General features: G+C 45.8%; 1 protein-coding gene across 1 annotated transcript in view; it reads left to right on the forward strand.

Annotated features, from left to right (window-relative positions):
* The first annotated feature begins 256 nt into the window (after positions 1-256).
* The window catches only part of ST3GAL5 (ST3 beta-galactoside alpha-2,3-sialyltransferase 5), a 42,622-nt gene continuing 33,166 nt past the window's right edge, over positions 257-9,712 (forward strand). Inside the window, exon 1 of the mRNA XM_005885638.2 lies at positions 257-385. The gene's annotated coding sequence lies outside the window, so the exon portion shown is untranslated. The remainder of the gene's footprint in view (positions 386-9,712) is intronic.

The raw sequence follows: 9,712 nt of genomic DNA on the forward strand, positions 1-9,712 counted from the left end.
CGCTGCGGTGGAGGCGCAGGGGTGGACGGAGGGGGTGTGGAGTCCAGCCGCGGTGGCCCTCTCCCCCAGCGTTCTGCAGCGGCTCGGCGTTTAATTCATTGCTGGCAGCTTCCCAGCCAGCAGAGCCGAGTTAACTCGTTTCCCGGGAACGGGATTGGGGGACCCTTTTTTGCAAGGGAACTCGTCGCCCCGGAGAAACGACCCTTGGCACCTACCGGGAAGGCGTCCTGTGTGATGTCTGCGGGTAGAAACTCGCCGGTGACCTTTCCTGCCCCCACTCGGCGCCCAGCCCTGCGGGAGAGACATGTTTTGGTGATTTTGGCTGCTTCTGAATTGTAAGCGGTGACTTGACCTGGGTGTGCATGGATTATGCGCCTTTAAGTGTGTAAGTAACGCCAGGTTTTCGGAGAGCATCTCTGAGGAACTGGGCGAATAGGGAGGGGCGGGGTTCCACCTCCAGCTCACACCAGCTGGGTGACCTTGGCCGACATCTGTGTCCCTGCGGGGCTCAGTCTCCCGGTCTGTACTGGGAGGCTTGACCTGCTCGTGGTCGAGGTCACTTCCAGGCCCGTGGTTCCATGGTTCCGACCGCAAAGTGTGTTTTAGGAGTGAGGAAGGTGCTGCAGAATCACCAGCCGATTTGAAAGACTGATTTTATGTCCTCGTGTCTTCATTCATGTGCCATGTGACCTCGTGTCTTCATTCACGTGCTATGTGACCTCTGCTCTTTCGTTTAAAAGAGAAAATGGTTTCGCATGCGTGCTTTATCTGGCACCTGTGGGTTGCCTGCTCTTTGTGCCGAGCACGGTGCTGGGTGTTGGGTTATAAAGAGGAAGGAGATTGATCGGCTCTCTGAGCTTCTGACTGCTGTTCCTCTTCCACTGAAGGATGCATGTCCTGAAACTGTGGAAGGGGAATCCTTGTCTGTTGAGCGAAGGGCACTGACTCAACAAGGGTTGTGGTTTTACTTGCATAATCCTGCAAGTTGACGGCTTTGAAGAAGGCTTTTTTTACATCTCTCCTGGTAGAGCTGGGGATCACCAAAATCCCCACCAATGCGTGCTTGGGCAGCGAGGCTGCGGTGAGCTAGGAGAGCACTGTACCCAGATGCCATGAGTCTTTTTTACATGTCTGTTCAGTCTGTGAGCGCTGCTGCACCTGTGAGATGAAGTGAACCATGCTCATAGTTGGTAGCCGTTTCTTCCTCCAGGCAAGAAAAGAAGTGGGTGAGATAAGAAGGCATGAAGGGGTTTATGGAAGAGAGAAAGAGAGGCTGACAGGCATAAATTCTAAAAAAACTTACATTTATGACTTTTTTTTTGAAAATGCCTGTAATTTTGCCACAAACTACCAAATTGTCCCTTGTTACCACCAAAATAGATTGGTATTGAATTTTAAGGATATTTTCTTTGTTACCAAAATAGATTGGTATTGAATTTTAAGGATATTTTCAAGGCAGAGTAAGAACAAACCCTTTGTTCTTTGATTTGCCTCCTCCATCCAGTTCTTCCCTGCTTTCCGTGCCGGGCTGTTTGTCAGCAGTAAGGGACGTTTATCCAGCAGGTTGGCTCTTGGGAAGTGAATGGACAACGAAGGAGGATGTGAACTACCTGGCTGCCCTTTCAGTCTTCATGTCTTTATGGGGCTCCCGTATGTATGGGTGGATGGGTGCGTGCGTACTCAGCTTTGACAGCTACAGATAAAGCTATTTTATTCCAATTTTTGAGTAACTACATTGGTAGTTCCTCACTAGTAGATGATGAGCGCAACATCCCTTTTCACCACCACTTTTCACCAAGATGCCTGAGGCCGGATTTGGATTAGGAATCACATCAGTTCCTACCTGGCTGAACCCTGTATGTTCTTGGCAAGTGCAATCACTTCTAGGCCCCAGTCTCCCCTGGGTCAGGCAGCAGCACAGGCTGAGCTGTGGGAGCCCTTGATCTCCAAGAGTCCCCGTCTTCAAGGGAGGAATTTCCTAGCCAAACTGCTTTTCTCTGTCTCAGCTCCCTTGCCTCTTACTGCAAAGGCTGCTGGGAACCTCGTTTCCTTTAGTTTTTATAACGTTGCACTTCCTATACTTTGTTTCTGCTTCTCTGACCTGCCTTCCCTGCTCCTCTGAATTTCTACTTTTTAAAACATGCAATTCCTGACTGGTCAGGGACACTGACCTCTTTTCCCTTAGATTGACAAGTAAAAAAGTACACCAGCCAACACAGTAATAGCCATCTGGTGTGAATGAAAATTATACTTACGTTTTTGGATCAGATTGACAAAAAAATAAATTTTTGCTTGTGCCACAGAATTTTAGTAATTTGTGTGTGCCATGAGATGAAAAAAGTTGAAAATCTCTGTCCTAAAGAAAAAGCCCATTTCTTGTTTTGTCTTTTGAGGCCATACAAGACATTTTTGTTCTCTCCTTACATGCCATGGAAAAATAGCCAGGATTAAGTGATTGAATGGTTCATCAAGTCCTATACCCATGAATTTCCCTTTAAATTTTTAATATCTGGAATCATAGTAATTAAGTACTGTATGATATGATTTAATTCATTCAAAGAAGGAAAATTGATGAAAACATTAAATTTTAAAAGTCTACTTTGATGAAATAGTAGTTCTGTCTTTTGAATGTGAAGGCTTTTTTTAAAGATTAGGTGTCATTTTCATAATTAAGGCTGCTATGTGTTGCATTTAGAGCTGGAGCAGTTTTTCTATGACACGTATAGCGTTCCTTCTTCCCTGGCCTCCCTCTCTCCTCAGCATCTGCCCGTGTTGATCCTGCTTTTTGATCCTCTTCTATCTGTTCTTCCCCTCCATTCTGCTTTCACATCTTGTTCTCATTTCCTACTTAGAGGGCAGCAGCAAGGGAGGAGAACAGTGTGGTACTTTATCAAGGCCGCCAACACACTCCTCTTGGCTTATCATTTTCAGTAATAGAATCAATCCTTAGTCATCCAGGACTTGGTGGCTAGTTCAGGCTTCTTGCTCATCCTTCCCTAGACCAGCGCTGTCCAATGGAAATATAACCCAGGCCACACATATAATTTAAAAATTTCAAGTAGCTACATTTAAACATTTTTAAAGAAATAAGTAAATCAAAGTTTGAACTTTTCAGGAAGATAAAAACATCAATTTAAAAAATATTTTTATTTATTTCAAAGAGGAAGGGAGAGGGAGATAGCAAGCGAAGATTATACTTTCACAAAAATGGAGTATACACACCAGGTCATCAAATAAGTTCTAACATATTTAAAATAATCAGTATCGTACAAAGTTCTCTGAACACAATGCAACTAAATTATGACAGTTTTAAGAGATAATTTTTAAAACTTTAAAAAAAATTGAATGTGAAAGATAGAGAAGTAATAATGAAAATAGATGTTAAAACTTTTGGATGAATTGTACACTTAAAAAAACTGTGGGAGTCCTGACTGGTTTGGCTCAGTGGCTAGAGCCCTCAGACTGAAGGGTCGTGGGTTCGATTCTAGTCAGAGGCATGTACCTCAGTTACAGGCTTGTCCCTGGCTCCAGACAGGGCAAGGGCGTGAGGCAACCAATCTATGTGTCTCTCTCACATTGATGTTTCTCTGGCTGTCTCTTCCCCTCCCTCCCACTCTCTAAAAATCAATGGAAGAATGTTCTCAGGTGAGGATTAATAAGAAAAAATCAACCAACCAAACAAACAAAAAAACCTGTGGGATGCAACTAAGTCAGTATTTAGAGAGAAATATGCAGTCTTAATGTTCATATTAGCAAGAAAAAAGGCATTAATGAGCTAATCACTTAAATTAAGAAGTTAGGAACATAGCAACTAAAATCCAATGAATGAGAAGGAAGCAATTTTTTAAAAAAGGTGAAATTGACTTTAATAATATATTTTAGTTAACCCAATAAGTTCAGTATATTGCCAAATCAAGTTATAAAAATTGTTAATGAGCTATTTTACAATTTTCTGTTCAACTACGTCTTCAAAGCCCGATTGGGGTGTATCTTACACTTATGTAGAGGTCATTTCAATTTGGTCTGGCCGTATTTGAAGTACTCAGCAGCCACATGTGGTTAGTGGACAGCACAGCTCTAAATCTTAGCCAGTAAACATTGAGCTGATTTGTCTTGATAAAGGCAAGAGTGAGAGCTAACAATGGTGGAATTCAGTTGTCGGCCAAGAATCTCTAGAGCAGGGGTGGGCAAACTTTTTGACTCGAGGGCCACAATGGGTTCTTAAACTGGACCGGAGGGCCGGAACAAAAGCATGGATGGAGGGTTTGTGTGAACTAATATAAATTCAAAGGAAACATCATTACATAAAAGGGTACGGTCTTTTTTTTTTTTAGTTTTATGGCCCGCTGGCCGTAGTTTGCCCACGGCTGCTCTAGAGTCATGGTAATCTGGCAGTGTTTTTGTGGTTGGCTAAGAGAGTGGGCTCTTTGTGACGATCTTGATACTAAACAACCCCTCCCCCACCACAAACGCACATGCTACAAAACATAGGTAGAACAGGACAAGGGGTAATACTCAACTGTCTCACTTTATCCTCACCTGTTCTAGACATGTTCTATATGTCAGCCCATTTAATTTTCACAAAAGCCATATGAGTTTGATACCGTTGTCACCCCCAATTTTACAAATGAAGATACTGAGGTTCAGAAAGCTTAAGAAACTCTAGAGGAGAGAGCTGGGAGTCAGACTGGGGCAGTCTGGCCTGCAGCGGGTAGATGAGGTAAATGCATGCCATCTTCGTAGCATCTAGTGCATTCCACCCCGCCCTTCAGAAAGGCTCCTGTGGAGATTCCTGGGAGGGTGTAGCTGAGGTCGGTGAGATGGCTCTGTTCCCTGGTCCAGGTCTCGCGTTCCCAGGCACACCTCCTGACTCATCTCAGCGCACAAGAGGAGTTCTCCGTCACCGGTCCAGCCTCAAGAAAAGTCTCTCCAAAATCCAATTCCATTTTCCATTCTCCCTTCCCCGAGTTGCTCCTTTCGGGATAAAATCCCCTCCTGCCGTTGCACTGCTTCCTTTTCTAGCCTCTCTCGGTACATTGTGTCCTCCTGAGCTGGACCTGCAGACACTCTGTGGGGAACTTTTATCCTCTGTGCCTGCTGTCCTTGCTCAGGTGGCACCTGCCTCTCCTGCCCACCCCCTTCGAGTCCTACTCATTCCTTCCTGGGCGGAGCCTTTTCTAAGCCCCCTCCTAGGCACATGCATACACACGCACCCCAAATCTAAAACATCTCCTGACACTGCCTTCATGTCCTGTGTAGAGTAAGTTAAGAAGAAATACCATGAAAATAATGACACTGGTCATAAATCTACTTGTCCAGTTTTTAAAAATGAGATTGTGGGAGCTTTTTGAAGAAGAGACTGTCCATGTTGCTTATTTCTGTATCCCCAGGTGCATGCTCCACACGGGATTAAAAACTGGGCATGTGCGTGAAGGTCTGCCTTTTGGGAGCCTGCCCAAATGCTGCTTTTCCAAATGTTTGGAGCAAAGAGTAAAAGGCTGTATATTTTGGGGTATAAAAGGAAATTGGATGTTTTAGCCGTACCTTCTGCAGACCTAAGTACATGTTGTTGGTTTTAGGAATTCCAACATGTTTCACTTGTTCTGAGCTTGAAGTGGCCAGAACAGGACTTTCCTTTGTCTCCTGTGTGATTGCTCCCTCTCCTCCAGGCTCCCAACTGCCAGGGCCTGTCCCTTTGCTGGGTCATTACCACCTGCTGACTTGGGGTTTGATATGACCAGTCTGGTTCTTCTGCTTCTATAGGAAAATAGGATTATTCAATAGACTGCCTGTCCAATCCTCCCCCTTCCCTTAGCCATCCACCCAGCCAGGTACTCCCTGAGGAGTACCACTGGGGTCCTGTGTAGTGACGTCACTTCCTAGTCCCACACTTGGTTGTTTTAGAGCAGGAGTCCTCAAACTACGGCCCGCGGGTCACATGCAAATACAAATATTGTATTTGTTCCCGTTTTGTTTTTTTACTTCAAAATAAGATATGTGCAGTGTGCATAGAAATTTGTTCATAGTTTTTTTTTTAAACTATAGTCCGGCCCTCCAACGGTCTGAGGGACAGTGAACTGGCCCCCTGTTTAAAAAGTTTGAGGATCCCTGTTTTAGAGTTTGCATACATTCTGTCCCATGATCTCGTTCCCTGTGTGTCCCCTTATACTCAGGTTTGGGGAAGGTCCCTACGGTGGAGGCTCCTTGAATTGGGTCCCAGAGTGGCTTTTGTTAATTCTTAATTCTATTAACATTCACTTTCTCTTACTAGGAATTATTTATTCAGCCCGACTACAGTGGGACCTTGACCTTCGAGTTTAATTCGTTCCGTGACAGAGCTCGTAACTCAATTTGCATACATTCTGTCCCATGATCTCATTCCCTGTGTGTCCCCTTATACTTAGGTTTGGGGAAGGTCCCTACGGTGGAGGCTGCTTTTATTGGGTCCCAGGGTGGCTTTTGTTATTTCTTAATTCTACTAACATTCACTTTCTCTCACTAAGAATTATTTATTCAGCCCGACTACTTGTATTTCCCTTCAGTTAAGAGTGAAATCTTTTAGTAAAGAGGTAGCTTCCAGATTTTGCTTTCTTCGTGGCTGTCATGGGGTTGCCACAGACTCGTTCTCCTGTAGCATGCTCTGCGTATGCAATTTGCTGTTACGGGACCACCGCCAGAGAGCTATAAGCTAAGGCCTTTTGTTAGAGCTTGGAGGACCCAAGAGGAGGGGCAGTTCAGTGAGCAGTTTCCTCAGCTTACCTCAGTGTCATGTCTTCTTTCCTTTGGCCCCTCCTCTGCTATTAAACCATCTCAGAATGGTGGCAGTATGTTCTTTTTTCCCCCATTAGTGGCCCGAATTGGTTATTATGCAGCTGATCTCAGCTGACTGGGTGCTATAAGAACAGCCGCTGCCAGCTCAGTCACCAAGTCCTGTGGCATCTTCTTCCTGCACGTCTCTTGTACCCCTTCTTGCCGTCCCTGCTCTGGCTCAGCTCCCCCTCCCCTCTGGCTGCAGTGATCTCAGCAGCCCCTTGCCCACCCTCTCCCTTGGTCACCTTTGTCCTAGGCTGAGCTCACCACTTATGGCCACCCCGGGCCTCCTTTGGGGCCAGTTTGGAGGGCCTGGTTCCTTCTTAGTCACATGTATGCAATTTGCTGTTACGGGGCCACCGCCAGAGAGCTATAAGCTAAGGCCTTTTGTTAGAGCTTGGAGGACCCAAGAGGAGGGGCAGTTCAGTGAGCAGTTTCTTCAGCTTACCTCAGTGTCATGTCTTCTTTCCTCTGGCCCCTCCTCTGCTGTTAAACCATCTCAGAATGGTGGCAGTATGTTCTTTTTCCCCCCATTAGTGGCCTGAATTGGTTATTATGCAGCTGATCTCGGCTGACTGGGTGCTATAAGAACAGCCGCTGCCAGCTCAGTCACCAAGTCCTGTGGCATCTTCTTCCTGCACGTCTCCTGTACCCCTTCTTGCCGTCCCTGCTCTGGCTCAGCTCCCCCTCCCCTCTGGCTGCAGTGATCTCAGCAGCCCCTTGCCCACCCTCTCCCTTGGTCACCTTTGTCCTAGGCTGAGCTCACCACTTATGGCCACCCCGGGCCTCCTTTGGGGCCAGTTTGGAGGGCCTGGTTCCTTCTTAGTCACATCTCCCTGTGATCTGGCCTGAGCACACCTCTCTGGGCATTGGGCATGCCCTTCCTACCATCAGGAATGCCTCTTCTATTTCGGTCCCTCGAGGACCCTTTTACACATCACCCCAGCAAAGCCTCCCTGGTTTCCTGAGCTGGAGCTAGTGGGTCCTTGCCCAGGGCATCCCAGGAGCACCGCTGCTCCTCTAGCGCGGCGTTAGTGAATATTTGGGGTTTTTAGGTGCTTTTCACTCTCCCTGCCTGGATTCTTCATTTATAGAGGAAGGGAGCCTTGTCTTGTTTATCTTTATACTCCCAGGGCCTGTGTGTGGAAAGTGCTCGTTAAATACTTATTTAATGGATTACTAGGTAAACAACAAATTACACAACAGTACAGACCAGCCCTTGTAGAGTTGGGCTCTACAAGAGAATTTAGCCCTGATACTCTACGGCAGCCATTGCATGTTATGAATAACTTCTCTCCTTTGCCTCTGGAATGAATTTAAATTCAGACCATCCCTGGAAGAATTGAGACACTCAAATCCTTTTCCTTCATTGTCCGGTGCAGACCCGCCTGAAGAAGGCTGGTGGGACAGCATGCTCTCCATTCTGATAAAGTATGCATGTGCAAAGAGGAAAGACCCTAGAATATAGACTGGAATGCAAACTGGGTATCAGTGGGCTGCAGTGTAACAACCAGTATGTGATTTCAAAGTGTTCTCTCTGCTTCTACGTAATTTCTGGCTTCTAACTTTGTGATAACAGAGTTTTAAAAAACGTTTCTCGAATAAGCGAAATCAGAGTTTCCAAACTGGGTTGTGCCTCAGTATAAGGTGGTGGAGAGTTGGAGGTTTTGTTTTGAAATACAGCTCCCCGTGCCCTGCCGCAGTGGGCCAGGAATCACGGAGCTGCGCCCTCAGCGTTGCCCCTGGAGACGTGGGCTTCAGTGCGAGGATGGTTAGCGCTCAGGTGGCCCTTTTTGCAGCCGCTGGGCACTTTGTGAACTGAAGGGCTGAGTTCCCAGCAGGCATGGCTCACCGTGAGAGCAACTGGCATATTCGTGGCTGCTCTCGAGCAAATCCAGAGATGGTGTTTTTTCTTAATAGCTAACAGTGGACACAACCTGGAGTTATTTGAATTAAGTCGACAGAGGAGTCTCGCATGCTCATCAGCTACCACTGGGACCATTCCTGTTTCCTCCCCTGAAGTTTGACCTTGTTTGACCTCACACAGAATTTTATCCTTATCCAGGCAAGAATCCACCAGTGGGTGGTAAAACAAGTAGGTTTGGTGAGGAGCCGGATATTTGCTTAGTCTCTAAGTATCTCCCAGCAAGTTACTTATTAATTACAAAGGGAAAATTAAAAAGAAAAAAAGAAACAGATAAACCTCAAAGTAGGGACATTCCACAAAACAATTGGCTTGTACTTTTCAAAAAATGCCAAGGTCATGGAAGATAAGTAACTGTTTCAGATGAAAGGAAGCTGAAAAGATATGACAGCTGAATGCCACATGTGACCCTGCTTTCGCACGCAGGCCATTTGCGCGACTACGAGGGAAATTTGTGTAAGGTCTTTAGAGTAGATAACACTACTGAAGAAGTAATTTCCCGATTTGTATCTATAATGATAGCCTGTGGTTACTGTGTAAGGGAAGGCTAAAATACTTAGGTGTAAATATCATGTCTTTGGCTTACTTTCAAATGGTTAAAAAAGGAATATGGGACCTGGCTGGTGTGGCTCAGCGGTTGAGTGTCGACCCAGAAACCTAAGGGTTGTTCGTTCCATTCCTGGTCAGAGCATATGCTGGGATTGCGAGCTGGATCCCCAGTAGGGGGCGTGCAGGAGGCAGCTGATGGATGATGTTCCTCTGTCATCAATGTTTCTATCTCTCTATCCCTCTTCCTTCCTCTCTCTCTCTCAAAATTAATAAAAATATATTTTAAAAAATAAAGTAATATGTGGGTTATACACTGAGTGGCTAGATTATTATGACCACCTGACGTTTGTAGGCAAATTAGCTATAATTTCGCGCTGAAGTTGCTAGAGGGCCAGACCATTATAAATAGGGAAGCAGGTTGTTTACCAC

This window comes from Myotis brandtii, unplaced genomic scaffold, assembly GCF_000412655.1.
Source record: "Myotis brandtii unplaced genomic scaffold, ASM41265v1 scaffold916, whole genome shotgun sequence".
NCBI lineage: Eukaryota > Metazoa > Chordata > Mammalia > Chiroptera > Vespertilionidae > Myotis > Myotis brandtii.